Here is a 16,028-nt window from a genome sequence, read left to right as displayed (position 1 = left end):
TTACAGAATAGTCACAGAATTTTGAAGGAGAAAAGTGGGGAAATTGCTATAAAGGCATAAAATGCAGGCTCTACCCTCCACCTCCAACACACATCTTGCACTATCATAAGTGAATGTCTCAGATGATTATGGTGGTCATCACCATCATCAGCCCATCATTTCAGAGTTCCTACATGTGCATGGTTTCACTTCATTCTCAGTCATAATGACCCTATGGGATGACGGATTGCATGGTGTTTTCTCCATTTTCTGGTGATGACATTGAAACTCAGGAAGATCAAATGACTAGCCCAATTGCACACTTCTAATTGATGGACGGAAAAAGATTGGAACCCATCTCGTGACTCTAGATCCAGTCTTTTTATCACTTAATGGTTCCAGGCATAAAGTAACGATTCTGCTCTAATTTATTTCTGAATATTTGATGCATATTCTGCTCTTAACTTTTTACTTCCTTGCAGAAGATATACTTCTCTCAAAGAAATATCTTAAGACCTGACACTATCATATTCATTTATATTATTACAGATCAAATTCTGCAGTAATAAGGTTACCAGAAATCTGTGTGTGTGTATATGTATGTGTGTGTACATTTTTTTTCCTTCAGAAACTATCTAATAGCCCATTGAAAAATAAAGGAAATATATTCAACTTAAAATCCAAAATGAACTTGGACATTTTTTCCCCATTTTTTTTGTGATGGAATTTAATTTCTATGCTATTTTGGACTCATACTATTTCTTGGGTCAGAAATAGTTTTCCAGTAGAGATAAATGACCCTGTTCAAGAACATTAGAAATGGAAAGGGGGGCAGGGGAGGAATCCCAGACAATTGAAAAAAGAAAAGTTATAAACAAGTTGGCTTACTTTAAAATGCTGGGATAGAGATTGATAAAATAAAAAAAAAAAAGAAAAGAAAAACTTTAAAGAATGAAAGAATACAAAAATGCTGATTTGAAGGGGCACTTGCACCCCAATATTTATAGCATCACTATCAACAATAGCCAAAGTATGGAGACAGCCTGAATGGCTATTGACTGATGAATGGATAAAGAAGATGTGGTATATATATACAATGGAATATTACTCAGAGATCAAAAAGAATGAAATCTTACCATTTACAACAACATGGATGGAACCAGAGTGTATTATGCTAAGTGAAATAAGTCAGTCAGAGAAAGATAAATATCATATGATTTCACTCATGTGTGGAATTTAAGAAACAAAACTGATGAACATAGGGAAAGGGAAGGAAAAATAAGATGAAAGCAGAGAGGGAGGCAAACCATAGAGACTCTTAACTATAGAGAACAAACTGAGGGTTGCTGGAGGGGTGTTGGGTGTGGGGAAGGGCTAGATAGGTGATGGGCATTAAGGAAGGCACTTGTTGGGATGAGCAACACAAGGGTGTTACATGTAAGTGATGAGTCACTAAATTCTACTCATGAAACCATTACTACACTGTATGTTAACTAACTTGGACTTAAATAAAATAAAATAAATCAAACCTCAAATAGAAAAAAAAGAATGAAAGGAAAGAAGGAAAGATAGGAAGGAAGGAAGGAAGGAGGAAGGGAGACTACCAATTAGAATAACCTTCAGAGTGGCTGTAAATTTAAGTCAAAAATATATATAAATGTAGCAGTCACAAAATTTTCTAGTCACAACTGAAATGTGCAAAGAAAATGTGCTTCTTTTTCTTTAGCACTGCTCATAGCTCTTCATAAGTCTCACCCCTCAGCATATCCAGGAAAATTCAGACTTGCCATAAACAATATTCCAATCTCTTCTGGTTTAAACAGTGTCCTTCCCACTTAAACAGTCTATTCCGAATTCAGCTGGGTATCATCTGGAGTGGTGTAAAAAGTCTCTTCAGGATAAAACCATCCCCTGGGATAAGTCCCTTTCAGAGTGTGCCCTTTCCTTTCCCTTCCCCAGAATGGGGGATGGTGGAGGACTGTCTCTGTCCTCTGGTGACTGTGAGTAGGGTTCCGTGTGGCATCCTGATCCTACCATGCTGATCCCTCTGCTGTAGCCAAAGCTTGGTCATTTGTCACTCTACACTGCAACATCTCCTCCAACCCTATGGCTTTGCTGGCCCCTCATCCACTCAGATGCTTTGGGTCCCCTCTCAAGGACACAAGGGCTCCTTTGTTGTGGGGGACCAGAAACAGAGTCTTGGACTTACAGTGTACAACCTCCTTGCATTAGGCCTGGAGAAGTTGTCACCCACCCTCTCCTGCAATATCTCCAAGATGGTCCAAGTGCTTCTAAAGCATTCCATGCTCATCTTGAATTTTCTTTCCTGAGCTGTTGGCTCTCACCTATTTTCTCTTTCACCGTTTCTCTTTTTTTCTCCCTATCCTGGTTCATAAGTAGGAATATTGTCTCTGCATTAGGAAAAAACTATAGATTAGAATCTTCCAAGCTCAAACCTGATATGTATTGGGAGTTAAAGGATTTCAAACTGACTTTAAAGAGTATTGTCTTGGCCATTACATTTCTTTTCAATGTCAAAACCTGCACGGGCTTTCTTGAATACACACTACAATAATCCTAAACCTTCCTGAGACAAATAGCTGCCTATGGCAGAACTGGGAGAGAGATCAGTACATTAATAAAATTTATTTAAAAACTATTATAGGGACGCCTGGATGGCTCAGTCAGTTAAGCGCCCAGCTCTTGGTTTCAGCTCAGATCAAGATCTTGGGGTTTGTGGGATTGAGTCCACGTCAGGCTCCGTGCTGTCAGCATGAAGCCTGCTTGGGATTCTCTCTCTCCCTCTCTCTGCCTCTCCCCAGCTCATGCTTATTCTCTCTCTCTCAAAATACATAAATAAACATTAAAAAACTATTATGAAAAAACTGTTGTATTAAGAAATATAAAAATACATACTTGCTGTAAATATTTAACAATACAAAATATATAGTAAAAAAAAATTCTGTCTTGCCTTACACCCCATACTACTATCCTACTTTCTTTTCCAGATTTGCTCATAGTTAAGTTTAGGGTATATCCTTCCAGACCATTTTCTACATGTTCATGTACGTATACTTGTGAAAGTACAAATGTATACGTTTTACTTTTATTGAACTCGACTTTATGATATCGTCCTCTTTTACTTAACAATATAGTTTGTAAATCACTACCTCTTAGTACCTGTAGATCAACCCGACTTTGAAAAATAGATGTGTAGAAATCAATAATATGGATGGACTACTGTTCATTCAACCATTTTCATGATAATACAGCTAAATTGTTTTATAACTCTTTGCTTTGATAAACAGTGCCACAGACGACATCCTTCCTTACGTCTCCAGGCACAGCATTTCAAGCATTACAAACATATATGCTTTATAAGAAGCCACTATGGGAAGTGGGGCCATCCATATCTGCCCGCGACCAACTGTAGACATGACCATCAACACTATCAGGACTCCCCATTTCTAGATGCCAAGCTTCTGCTTTACTTTGAGTCGTTCTTCTTCATTTTTACCAGTCGTGCTTTTTTCTCTGCTTCCATTGCTTCTACCACCAGCAACTACACCGTTTTCTCTCTCTTGTCCAAACCACCCTCCAGCACAGCACACCCTCCGTCCACCCTCCAAGTACTCAGCACCTGTGCCAGGCTTATCTCGTCCGTCACTGGATAGGTAGGCTCCTTTCAGTCAGGTGCTCCTTCCTGGTCCTGTCAGCTGCGGCCAGGGAAGCATGAGCACATGACACGAGCCTTGCAAATTGAGGAATTTCAAGAAGGCGGACATCGTGGACATTCAGAGGCACGTTAGAAGGGGACGGAGTAACTGGCAGGCACTTTGCATGCCTATGTATCCGGAAAGGACATCCTGCGAAAACTTTTGACAGAAAACCGCCAGTCAGTGTTTTCAGCCTGCCAGGGCAACCAAGGGAGCCACTTAGATTCCATATGATTACACAGGTTTCTCCCAGAAATAAATAGCCCAAACTGAACCACACTTCTGGTTGTCAATTTTTTACAAGCAGCCTGGAACTCAATGACAGTTCTTGAGGATCGATATGGTCCTCTGACAGGGAATTGATTGTGCCAGCAGAGACCTTTAATGAGATTGTTCACACTATTCAGGAACCACAATCTCCAGCATATTACAATGACAATGGCAGGACCTTGTGAACACAGAAAGCAAAGCAACTTTCCTGCTCATTTCTCTTTGAAAGCGGTCAACCCCTAGCAGGAAGGCCTTCTTGTTAATTAGTTGTTAATTATTGAGACAGCTCGTGAAATGTTTATTAAAGAGCTGGCCCACTGGTAAAGAAAAGAACTCAGAGCAAGAGGCTGAATTGAAGGATAAGAAAAGGAACCAGAAAGCTTTTTACACAGTTGACTGGCACCAAGGAAATTCTAGCAACTTACCCTCTTGGTACCAGATGAGAAGTACTGTAGAAATGCATAGTAAACAGACTAGAAGAGATGAAGCTATAATAGACGCATAGAGCTGGAAAGAAATCATCTTCCCTCATTGTACAGATTGGGAAACGCATGTAACAGAGCATAAATGAACTGCCCAAGGTCACATGTCTAGATGGTGTCCCAAGAATCCGTTAGGCCCAGAGAACTCATCACTACCAGGCCATATTGAAAGGCAAATGTTGGGGCATTGGCCCGGACCGCGATTCACCGGAGGCATTTATTCTAGTGTTTGTACTTTACCCTCAAGTGAGGTCATAACGTATACAGTCAAAGCAGCACATTGATGGATTTAGACTTGTTCATGTAACTTTAAATCTGTGTTCTGCTACTGCATAACCAGACCATGGTATTTTCGATGCATCATGAATGAATACGTACTTTTTTTTTTAATGTTTACTTATTTTTGAAAGAGACAGAGAGAGAGAGACCATGGGCACAGAAGGAGCAGAGAGAGGGAGGACATGGGATCCAAAGTGAGCTCTATGCTGACAGCAGAGAAATCAGACGTTTAACCCACTGAGCCACCCAGGCGCCCATATAAATGAATAGTTTTAAAATAAATTCTGATATTGTATGAACAATTATATTGGGTCATTTACCTATTAATTTTTTTTTTTTTTTCTGTTGAAAGTTAATTTGTCACATGTGTATATTTAGGACATCAAAGTTTCTGTAACCCTGTTTGGCCTTAAATTTTTGTTATTTATTTTTTTAATATTCTGAAATTTCCAGACATGAAAGGGGTCCAGGTCTCTGAAAACCTCTTAGAGGTCTTGTTTTCTGCCCCACACTCTTTCTTTGTAGAATATCACTTTCATCAATAATTTAAGTTTACACAGAGGGTTATAGTTTTCTGAAAAGCAGCATATCTTCGTCCGCTTGGGCTGCTGTAAGAGCATATCGTAGACTGGGTGGCTTATAAACAACACACATTTATTTCTCACAATTCTGGAGCCTGGGAAGATCAAGGTGCTGTCAGATTTGGTGTTTGGTGAGAGCCCACTTCCTGGTTCATAGATGGCTATCTTTTTGCTGTAACCTCACATGGTACAAGGGGGCAAGGTAGCCCTCTGAAGTCGCTTTTATAAAGGCACCAATTCCATTCACAAGAGCTCCCCCTTGAGAACCAATCACTTCGAGGGGCGCCTGGGTGGCTCAGTCGGTTGGGCATCCGACTTCAGCTCAGGTCACGATCTCGCGGTCCCTGAGTTCGAGCCCCACGTCGGGCTCTGGGCTGATGGCTCAGAGCTTGGAGCCTGCTTCCGATTCTGTCTCCCTCTCTCTCTGCCCCTCCCCCGTTCATGCTCTGTCTCTCTCTGTCTCAAAAATAAATAAACGTTAAAAAAAAAATTAAAAAAAAAAAAAGAACCAATCACTTCGAAAGGCCACACCCCCAAATACCATCACACTGGGCATTAGTATTTAACATATAATTTGGGGGGAGTCGTAAGCATTAGGTCTACAGCAGAGGGCATTCTGTGTCACACGTCTATAGGGCTACAAAAGGGAACCCAGAACATTGTTATCCGTCTCTTGGTAGACGCAGACTATCTGGATGCTACCTTGGTGACCTCTTAGGACAGTCTCTACTTTCATCCTCTGTAATTCCCATGGTGATCTACTGAGACAGCTCATAATATGCCTTCCAGCTCATTCCCATGTACAATCGTCTTTTCCTTTCACATTTCAGGTAAAATAAGTAAATAAATAAAGTAGGAGTAAAGAAAGGGTGGTGTTAGATACACTTTTATCCTTCCTTGAAAAGCTGCTGTAAAATGTTCTTTTCGTTCCTGCCTTCTGCTTTCAGAAGCTACTTGGAAAGCAATGCTGGATCCCCACACTGCCCCTGCTATGGGGGCCGGGAGTTCAGCTCCACCTGACTCAGCCAGTAGGTCTCTCCTTGTGTCATTTCTCTTCCCAGTTTTACTGCATGAACTCAGTGGTTCTCAAACTTCAGCCTCCATAAGGTTCACATGGAGAGCAGATGTAAAATTCAGATCCCAGTCTTGCTCCTAGAGATTCTGATTCATTAGGTCAGGAGCGGGGCCCAAGAATCTACATTTTAAAGACACACTGCAGTCATTTCTGTTGCAATCATCCTAGGCATGCTCTTGAGAAACTGATCTGCCCTCATTTTCTTCACTAGGTCCCTTGGAGGGATGTATGTCCTATCGCTCTGAATTATGGGCTTTATCTCTCCATTTTGGTGATTCACTCATGGAAAATCTTGACTGATGACCCTCCCCACTCAACCTAACTTCCAAGCTTCGTCTCTGGCAGGGAGAAAGAAGGGAGCATGGGGAAGAGCAACCCCCCAACAGAATCTGTACACCAGTGGAACCTCTCTTCCAGGCTCGCTTGCATTGCCTGTGAACATTCTTTGGAATGAATTTAGAAAGATCCCAGACCACTTGGGGCCAGTTCTAGTGAACTGAGTTTATGATCGAGTGGGGAATTACTGTTGAGAATCAAAAGCTATGGCTAACTATAATACATATCACGACTGACATTCTGGCTTGAGTCATAAATGCATCTAAGGCACGAGATGGAGAGTTTCTACAAATTTCTTGGCAATGGTGGCAGATATCACAGCCAAACTGCCCCACAATGGATGCACAGGGGGCTTACAACCTCCTGATGTTCTGATTGGTTGGGCAGCCATTTTTATTGGTTGAGTGTCTCTTGATTGGTTGGTTGGTACCTTTGCTATGCCAGTTGTTAAATATTTGCACTGGTGGAATCAGTATATAATTTTTCTTTTGAAGGACAAAACTGAGACTATCTAAATTCTGAGTTTTTTTAAAAGATCCAATCTTGTGAATTAATAGCCACACGTTGTAGGCCATATATGTCATTTGGCACACATTCTAAGTGAAGGGCTACACTAAGCCAGCTTAATATTTGTTTCATCACATTTATTCCAGCCTTTAACTCATGACGGGATGGATGCATTAAAATGTCCATGCTCGTTTGCCTATTGTTACAGACATTACCTTCCGAACCATGCAGAAGGTTGGTGATTTAATACCCGAAATACTCCAGTAAAAAGTCACCTTTAACTTTCTTGGCCACATCCTTAGCTTAGCTTCCTACAGAGAGTATTCTGCTGATTCATTTCCTGGTGCCCTCAAATTTGATTGTTTTATTCTTTCGAAGAAGCACAGTTTGCTTAGGGGTGGGTGATGATTACGTGGGCCGGGGTTAACAGTTGACAAAGACCACTTTAGCCTATAGTAAGAAGTATATGATTTAGGTTCACTGAATACGCTAAGGAAATATTTATAAATAATCATATGCCTGGGTATGTTTGTGTGTATATAGTTATATGTATTTTTTACCACTGTACAATTTAAGTATATATAAAAACACTCATATACATGGGAATGCAAAACATCACGCCATTTTAAAAGTTGTCTATTTACACTCCCATTTTGGGGGTAAAAAAAAAAGTGGTCAATTCTCAGTCTGCATCTTATGTGGCTTATCAGTGTAACACTTGACAAAACAGGTTCCTGTTTTCATTTTGCCTCCAGAGCATCGTATTAGGTTGGTTTCTCTCCTACCTCCCTGGCTGCATCTGTGAGTTGCTTTTGTTTATTTCTCTTCTTCTGCGCAACCTGTTAACATAATTAATGATTATGATTTAATCTTGGGATCTTATCTCTAACTACACTTGTTCCCTCCATTTCCAGACTTGTATATCCAATTGCCTAGTCAACTTTTCCACTTGGGTGTCTAACAGACATCTCAAATGAAATATGTCCAAGACAGAACTCATAATTCATAATGCTCACCTTCCAATCTACTCCTCCTATTGCTTTTCCCATCTTAGTAAAAGGCAGCCCCATTATTCATCTTGCTCAGGCCAAGCCTCAAGCTCACAACTGACTGCTCTTCTTTTCTCATATTCCATATGGCATCATCAGCACATCCCATGGGCCCTTCCTTGGAAATATAATCTGCCAACCTCACAACCTCCATCACCCTTCTGGTCCAAGCCTCCATAACCTCTCTACTTTATTATTGTCATCACTCAACTCTCTGTCTCTTGTCCCTCCTTAGTCTCTTCTCAGCACAGCAACCAGAGTGATCCTGTTGATGCTTGATTCCAACCACGTCACTTTTTTGCTCCAAACTCTTCAAGGCTTCCCAAATCACTTGGCATTAAAGCCAAAGTCCCTCCAATTGCCTATGAAGCCTATCCTTTCCCACCATCTCTAACTTCATCACCACTACTCTCACACTTGTTCACTCTGCTCTGGGCCCACAGGCTCCTTTGCTGTTCTTCCAACAACCCAAAGATGCTGTCACTCCCCACCCCCACCCTCACCCCCACTCCTGGCAATGTCTTTGTATGTTCTGTCTCCTTGTCCTGGAAGCCTCTTCCCCCAGATACCACTCCCTCTCTGCCTTCACATTCTTTTATCAAAGGTCACCTTCTCAAGGCAACTTCTCTGACCATCCTATTTAAAGTGCCGTCCTCCACCCCACCCCTTGCAATCTCAGTCCTCTTGCCCTGCTTCGATTTCCCTTCAGAGCACTCATTATCAACTGACATACACTTTATTTGATTGTTGTTTTTGTCCTCACATTACAATTTAAGATTCACGAGAGTAGGGATTTTTGCAGGCTTTGGAAATGAGTACTTTTTAGCACCAAGAACAGCATAATAGACAATAACTCTGTGTTGAAAAATGTAGTGGAATGTCACAATTAAGATACATAAACACGTGAATTAAAGGTATATACGGTGGAAGCTAGTCTCCAATGTATGCCCCAAAGATCCTTATCTCTTACTAGTCATGCCCTTGTATAGTCTCCCTCTCACATGTATCAAGGTTAGTCTGTGTGATCAATAGACTATGTGATGATGTGTGGCTTCTGGGAATAGATTATACAAGCTAGTACAGTTTCCACCATGCTATCTTGGATCATTGTCTCTGGGGGAAATCAGAGGCAATGTCAAATGCCCTATGAAATAGGTCACATGGCAAATAACTGAGTTCTCCATCCAACTACCGACACCATTTTGTCAGCCATATGAGTGAGTCATCTTGGAAGCGGATTTCCCAGCCCCAGTCAAGCCTTCATATGCCTGCAGCTTTGGCCAGACTCTTGACTACAACCTCACAGAGATCCCAAGCCAGAAATACTCCACTAAGCTCTTTCCAAATTCCTGACCCACAGACTATGTGAATTCTTTTTTAAATGAATATTTCTTATTGCTTTAAGCCATTCATCTCAGGGTAATTTGTTATGAAGAAATAGTAACCAATACAGGTTTTTTTGTACTTGGAAGTAAGGTGTTGCTATAACAAAAATCTAAAACATGGGAAAGCTTTGGAACTGATCCGAGGGTAGAAGTCAAAAGGATTTTGAGAAGAGTGTTAAGTGAAGATCTAAGGGATTTTGAAGAGACTGTTAGCAGAAGTCTGATGACCTTTGAGGAGGCTGCTGGTGTAAGCTTAAGGGAACATGTTATTGGGCATCAGAGAAAAGTGAGTCCTCCTTACTTAGTGGTATATTCGCGATAAATGTATGACTTTTTTCAGGCTTTGGCTTAAAGCAACTCACATATTTGGGATTCTGTTGGATTCTTTCTTGCCTCTAGAGTCCAAAGAAACCATAGTGATATTCCATGTTTTTATGACTTTAGATTGCCTTTAACTAGATTTCTGTATTGCAGAAATTCACACACGCACACACACGCACACACACTATGATTATATGTGTAGAGTCTTGTGATAATAACAATAATTTAATTTCAAGAATATCTGATTGCATAATTGGAGACTATTTTTCCTTAACTTCAGAAATGGCACCCCCATGGTAATCTCTCTTTTCTGAGCCTAGCTCTCATGCATCTTGCTTAAATTGTTGGTGATCTTTAAATAACTGTGAAGCGACTACATGAATCCAATGTTAGGTAAATATTTGTGGTTTGGAGTTATTTTGGATAATGCCAGCAGGTTTTCAGTTTATGAAAGAGTAGGGGTCCCTGGGCAGCTCAGTTGGTTAAGTTTATGAAAGAGTGACCTGCTAGCAATCCAAAGAATAACAGAATGAGGTGCAGTAATAATAGGGTCCAGGAAATGTTGGATTGGGGACGATTCTTCAGGGGAGCCGCTGTGTATTTCATCTTGTTTGACCTTTCTGTCGTGTGTTACAAGGAAACACATTCCCTGATTAAATGGGAATGGGATTGCCTTTGAATGTATTATCTGTGAGTGACATCATTACATTTAAGGAATCTGGGGACAAGAGTCTTTCAGTTTGGTCTGCACAATTGGTAAGTGGTGGGACTCTTCTGAAAGGACTCAAGGCCCAGATTTCTAGAAGCAGGAGGTGAGTGCCAAGGGACAGGAACAGAAGATTCTGTGCCTGTACTCGAAATTGTCACTGCAATGGGATGAGCTTCCTCCAAATAGTTTTCTTGCAAATACATGCCATGAAGTGCCCCTACCATAAGTCTCCAAGTCAAAGGAGAGATGTGGAATGCCCCAGTGTGATAAAAACAGATCTGACTTGTAACTTTGGCCTCCCCATCTGTCCAGTGATGTAAATGAATGTAGCAGGACCTACACACCTCTCTCACTTCCTCTCTCCTGTTCAACGAGGACTGTGAGAATTAACAGTTGATCAGAGAGCAAAGTAACCAATGGGATGTCCCGGCAGAGCAAACTCACAGCGAGGTCTGTGAAATCGGGCAAAGCACAGCCAGTGTCCATTCAGCTGGCAAAGCACAGCCAGTGTCCATTCAGCTAGCTTAGATCTGTGTCAGGGCAGAGCTTGAGGCTGTCCGGAACACTTTTTGTTACGGAATGCCAGCGACCAGGGGAATCCCTGCTTCACTATTTGCATATAGATTGAGAAGGAAATGCAGATTTGATCATTTGGTTTCTGTGTAACTTTCGAGTCAAAATGAAACTAGCATGTGAATATTAGTGTGTGAACCTTCTTAGGATGAAGCCTGACTGCTGTGGCATTTAGGAAGCGCGCTGTGTTGTAGCAGCACTCACTATATACATTGTCCCTGCATCAAGTGACGACCATGATTGCTCATGCTCAGACCCTAGGGTTCTATAGGATCCAGCAACCCATTGTTTGCACACAAGGGTGTATGAATTAGCGATATTCACGACACATTTTCTTTGCACCCTAGTCCCCTGCGAATGGATTTACTTTAAAAAGTAGCTTCAAAGATGGGGTGGCTGGGTGGTTCGGTCGATCCCCCCAATCTGGGAGTTCAAGCCCCAGAGCACTGGCAGCTCAGAGCCTGGATGGAGGCTGCTTCGGATTCTGTGTCTCACTCTCTCTCTGCCCCTCCCCCACGCGTGCTCTGTTTCTCTCAAAAAAATAAATAAATAAATGTTAAAAAAACCTTTTTTTACTGTCGTTTCCAACATACGAAAGGTTGGATTTTTTCTTTGGTGGACAAGAGTGATAATACATGTTCATCGTTAAAACAAATCACCCCCCATAGGCAACCACAGTTGACTTGAGTACACCAGGTTCCCCTGGCTAACCTCCACTTAACCAGCCCCCTAGGTTAACTGATGCAGCCTCCACTCTCTCTGTAAAGCATCATCTATCTGCTGCTCTCAGCAAGCTTAACACAGGCCATTGGCATTCTCAGCATGTACCTGGGCACTTCTTCCACCAGTTGTGATGTCTGCTTGCCAATAGTCAGTTTGTTTGCCCCCAGACACAATTTAAAAGGTTGCAATCGAAAAGTTACAATGTAATTAGGAATTATGGAAATGATGAAAAATGTCGCAGAAGGAACATTCTTAGGAAAATCAGGTTGCTTCGGAAAGACTTGATAAAGGCGAGGCACACCAAAGAAAACAAAAAACAAAAAACAAAAAAACTGTCAGATTTGGAGTGAGCAAACAACTACAAAAGACTGAAAGTTCATTGCTAAAATCTAGCAGGATTGCCCTCAGATTGCTTCACGAGCGTCTTTAAGTTTTGCTCCATTTTTAAAACCTGGAAAATTGCAGCTGATGCATTAAGAGTGAGAGACTGAGTAGGTGGGTATTGTGATATTGTGATTTATAATAAGACATGTATATTTAGTCTTTGTCTATTTCTGGAACAGCGCTCCTAAAACCCCTGGAATTTTCTGAGATGAGAGTGCTAAAGGAATCTTTTGTTATGTTAATGAGGTAACTTTTAGAAAGCACCTAAGGATGGGGGCTGGCTGAGAGAACCAACTGGGCCATCAGTCCCCGGCTTCCTGGGAGGGGAGAGGAGGTGGAAGGTGAGCTCGGCCACCAGTGGTCAATGATCAATGATCCAATCAATCATACCTAAGTAATGAAACCTCCCTTAAAACCCCAAAGGAGAAGTTTCCGAGAGCTTATGGGCTGGTTGAAAACATGGATATTCAGGGAAATTGGTGCTTCCATGGATCACGGAAAGTCTGTGCCCTTTCCCCATACCGTGCCCTATGTACCGCTTCCATTGGGCTTTTCTTAGAGCACAACCGTTTATAATAAACCAATAATCTAGTAAGTAAGCTGGTTTCTTGAGTTCGGTGAGAGGCTCTAGCAAATTAACTGAACCCAGGGAGGGGGTCATGAGAACCTCTGATCTATAGCCAGTGGGTCAGAAGCACAGGTGACAATGTGGACTTGTGATCAGCATCTGAAGGTGTGTCTTTGGGTGTGGGGGACAGTCTTGTAGGAATCTGACACCATCTCCAGGTAGATGGTGTCTAATTGAGTTGAATTGCAGGACACCCAGCTGGTGTCAGAGGATTGCTTGCATGTGGGGGGAGGGGGGGGGAGCATGTCAGAATCAGTACCAGAATTGTTAGTTCGTGTTAGAAATGGAGCTGGTGATCCAAAGTGGGATGAAAGTTAGAATTATGGGTAGACAACACAAAATGACTAGAGACACTCTTATCAGGAAACTTATGTCTGAAGGCAAAAAAAAAAAAAAAGAAAAGAAAAGAAAGAAAGAAACCCAGGAACCACCATCTTCCGGTAATTCACCAAAATGACCAAGACAAAGGGAAAGAGGAGAGGTACTCGCTGCATGTTCTCCAGGCTTTTCAGAAAACGTGGAGTTGTTCCTTTGGCCACATCCATGCGAATCTACAAGAAAGGTGATATTGTGGACATCAAGGGAATGGGCACTGTTCAAAAAGGAAAGCCCCAAATGTTACCATGGCAAAACTGGAAGAGTCTACAATGTTACCCAGCATGCTGTTGGCATTATTGTAAACAAATAAGTTAAGGGCAAGATTCTTGCCAAGGGAATTAATGTACATGTTGAGCATATTAAGCCCTCAAAGAGTCGAGATAGCTTCCTGAAGCCTGTGAAGGAAAATGATCAGAAAAAGAAGGAAGCCAAGGAGGAAGGTACTAAGGTTCAACTGAAACTCCAGCCTGCCCCACCCGGAAAAGCACACTTCCTGAGAACTGATGGAAAGGAGCCTGAGCTGCTGGAACCCACACTCTATGAATTCACAGCATGATAAACGTAAAAAAATAACGACCTCAAGACTGTAAAAATGTTTCTCTTAATTGAGTAGTAGTGTGGTGTCCTCTTCCCCAAAGAAATATTTAAAGCCAACTTTGTGTCAAAAAACAAAAACAAAAACAAAACCCCAATACAAATAGTAAATCCATATAGTGCTTAATCCGTGTCATGGATTGTTTAGACCCTGGAAACATTTTACTCATTTCGTTGCTGTAATAACTCGATGAAGGAGTAAGGAGGTAGTACTGTTATCCCCATTTTACTGAGATAGAGCAACGCAAAGTTCCCTACTCTAGATGACCCAACCGGAAAGAGAGTTGCTCCATTCAAATGCAGGTGGTGTGGCCCTTAGCAAATGCCAGTAGCCACTGCCTTCCTCTGGCCCTCAATTCTACAGTGAAAGATTTAAAGGTTTTAAATAAGAACAAAATTAACCATGAAAATTATTTATTATGGAATTATTAATGCCTGTATAAAAGTAGAGAGACGACTAGGATGAGTTCCATGTACCCCTCACTCAGGTTCAACATTGACCAACTCATGGCCAATCTCTAGTGCATCTACCCCCCATTCACTCCCTCCTGCTCTCGGAATATATTAAAGTGAATCCTAGAAATCATATTTTCATCCACAAATATTGCAAAGTGCATCTCTAAAAGAAAAGGACTTCTTTTTTAAAATTTTTTTTATGTTTAAAGATTTTTTTAAGTTTATTTTGAGAGAGAGAGAGGGAGAGAGAGTGCATGCATGTGTCACCCACACTGTCAGCCCAGAGCCTGACACATGGCTCGAACTCACAAATTGCAAGATCATGACGTGAGCCGAAATCAAGAGTTGGTCTCTTAACTAACTGAGCCACCCAGGTGCCCCAAGGACTTCTTTTTAAAAGTGTAACTAGAATACCATCATCACACCTGGAACATGGACAATGATCTCTTAACTCAGTCAAATATCCAGGCACTATTTGAATTTCCTTGATTGTCACAGGGATTTTTCCTCCAAATAGGATCCAGATAAGATCATTGCAATTACTATCTTTAATTGTAAACTACCCTTTTCTCCTTGCAATTTATGTGTTGAAGAAACCAGATCCTGTGTCCTATAGTTTCCCACAGTACAGATTTTGCTGATTCCATGCTGCCCCGCCTCCCCTCCCCCCACTCCCAGAATCATTGAAGACATTTTCCTGTCTTCCATATTTCTTATAAATTGGGAGTCATATCTAGAAGTGCAATCTTCTTCTAAAGGTAACCAGGCAGGTTTTTTTTTACAAGTGATTTTAAACCTCTAGGTTTAAAATATTGGGGTGCTTGGCTGGCTTAGTAGAGCATATGACTCTTGTTCTTGGGGTTGTGTCAGCCCCACGTTTGGTGTAGGCTCAAAATAAAATCTTTAAAATAAATACAATACAATAAAAATTGATGTGTTTCCATCCAGTGCAGCCAAGGGAAACTCTTCCATTTGGCTCTTGAGTCCTTTTGATACCACTTTCAGTTTCAGTAGCTTCCTTGCTTTCCACATTGACTAGAATGTTCCAGGTTCACTCTATTGTATATATTGCCTTTAATGATATGTCTCCATATTATTCTTTTTCAATTAGCTGATCTACAGCTAGAAGGCATGGTTATTAAGGTTTCCTGGATTCATCTTCTGCTTTTACCTGGTTTGCTACATGACCTGGGCACATTACTTGGCTTTGCCTCAGTCCCCGCATCTATAAAATGAGGGCCATAATAATTGCATTTACCTCAGGTGTCGCTACAAGGATAAACTGAATTAACGTACGTAAATCACTTAGAACAGTACCTGGCACGCAGCAAAAACTCAACAAATGTTAGTAATTATCATTAAGTCCATTAAGACTGCTTTCAGTATATTGTATTTTTAAGTTTGTCTGACATACTTGTGATCATACTTTATATTGATTTGTTTCCTTTTATTTTCCCACAAACCTAACAACATAGGCATTTCGTATCATTTAACAGATACAAGTTCTCGCTCTCTTTTATTATTATTATTTTTTATTTTAAACAGGGAGAGCTGGAGCAGGGGAGAGGGGCGGAGGGGGAGAGGGGGCGAGAGAGAGAATCTC

At 41.3% G+C, this 16,028-nt stretch overlaps 1 pseudogene; it reads left to right on the top strand.

Annotated features, from left to right (window-relative positions):
- The first annotated feature begins 12,865 nt into the window (after nucleotides 1-12,865).
- LOC106979160 (60S ribosomal protein L21-like) lies at nucleotides 12,866-13,979 on the top strand (annotated as a pseudogene).
- Nucleotides 13,980-16,028: the final 2,049 nt, after the last annotated feature.

This window comes from Acinonyx jubatus, chromosome B1 (assembly GCF_027475565.1).
Source record: "Acinonyx jubatus isolate Ajub_Pintada_27869175 chromosome B1, VMU_Ajub_asm_v1.0, whole genome shotgun sequence".
In the NCBI taxonomy this organism is placed as follows: domain Eukaryota; kingdom Metazoa; phylum Chordata; class Mammalia; order Carnivora; family Felidae; genus Acinonyx; species Acinonyx jubatus.
Note: the sequence above shows the minus strand (reverse complement) of the source record. Positions and strands in the feature narration are given on the sequence as shown.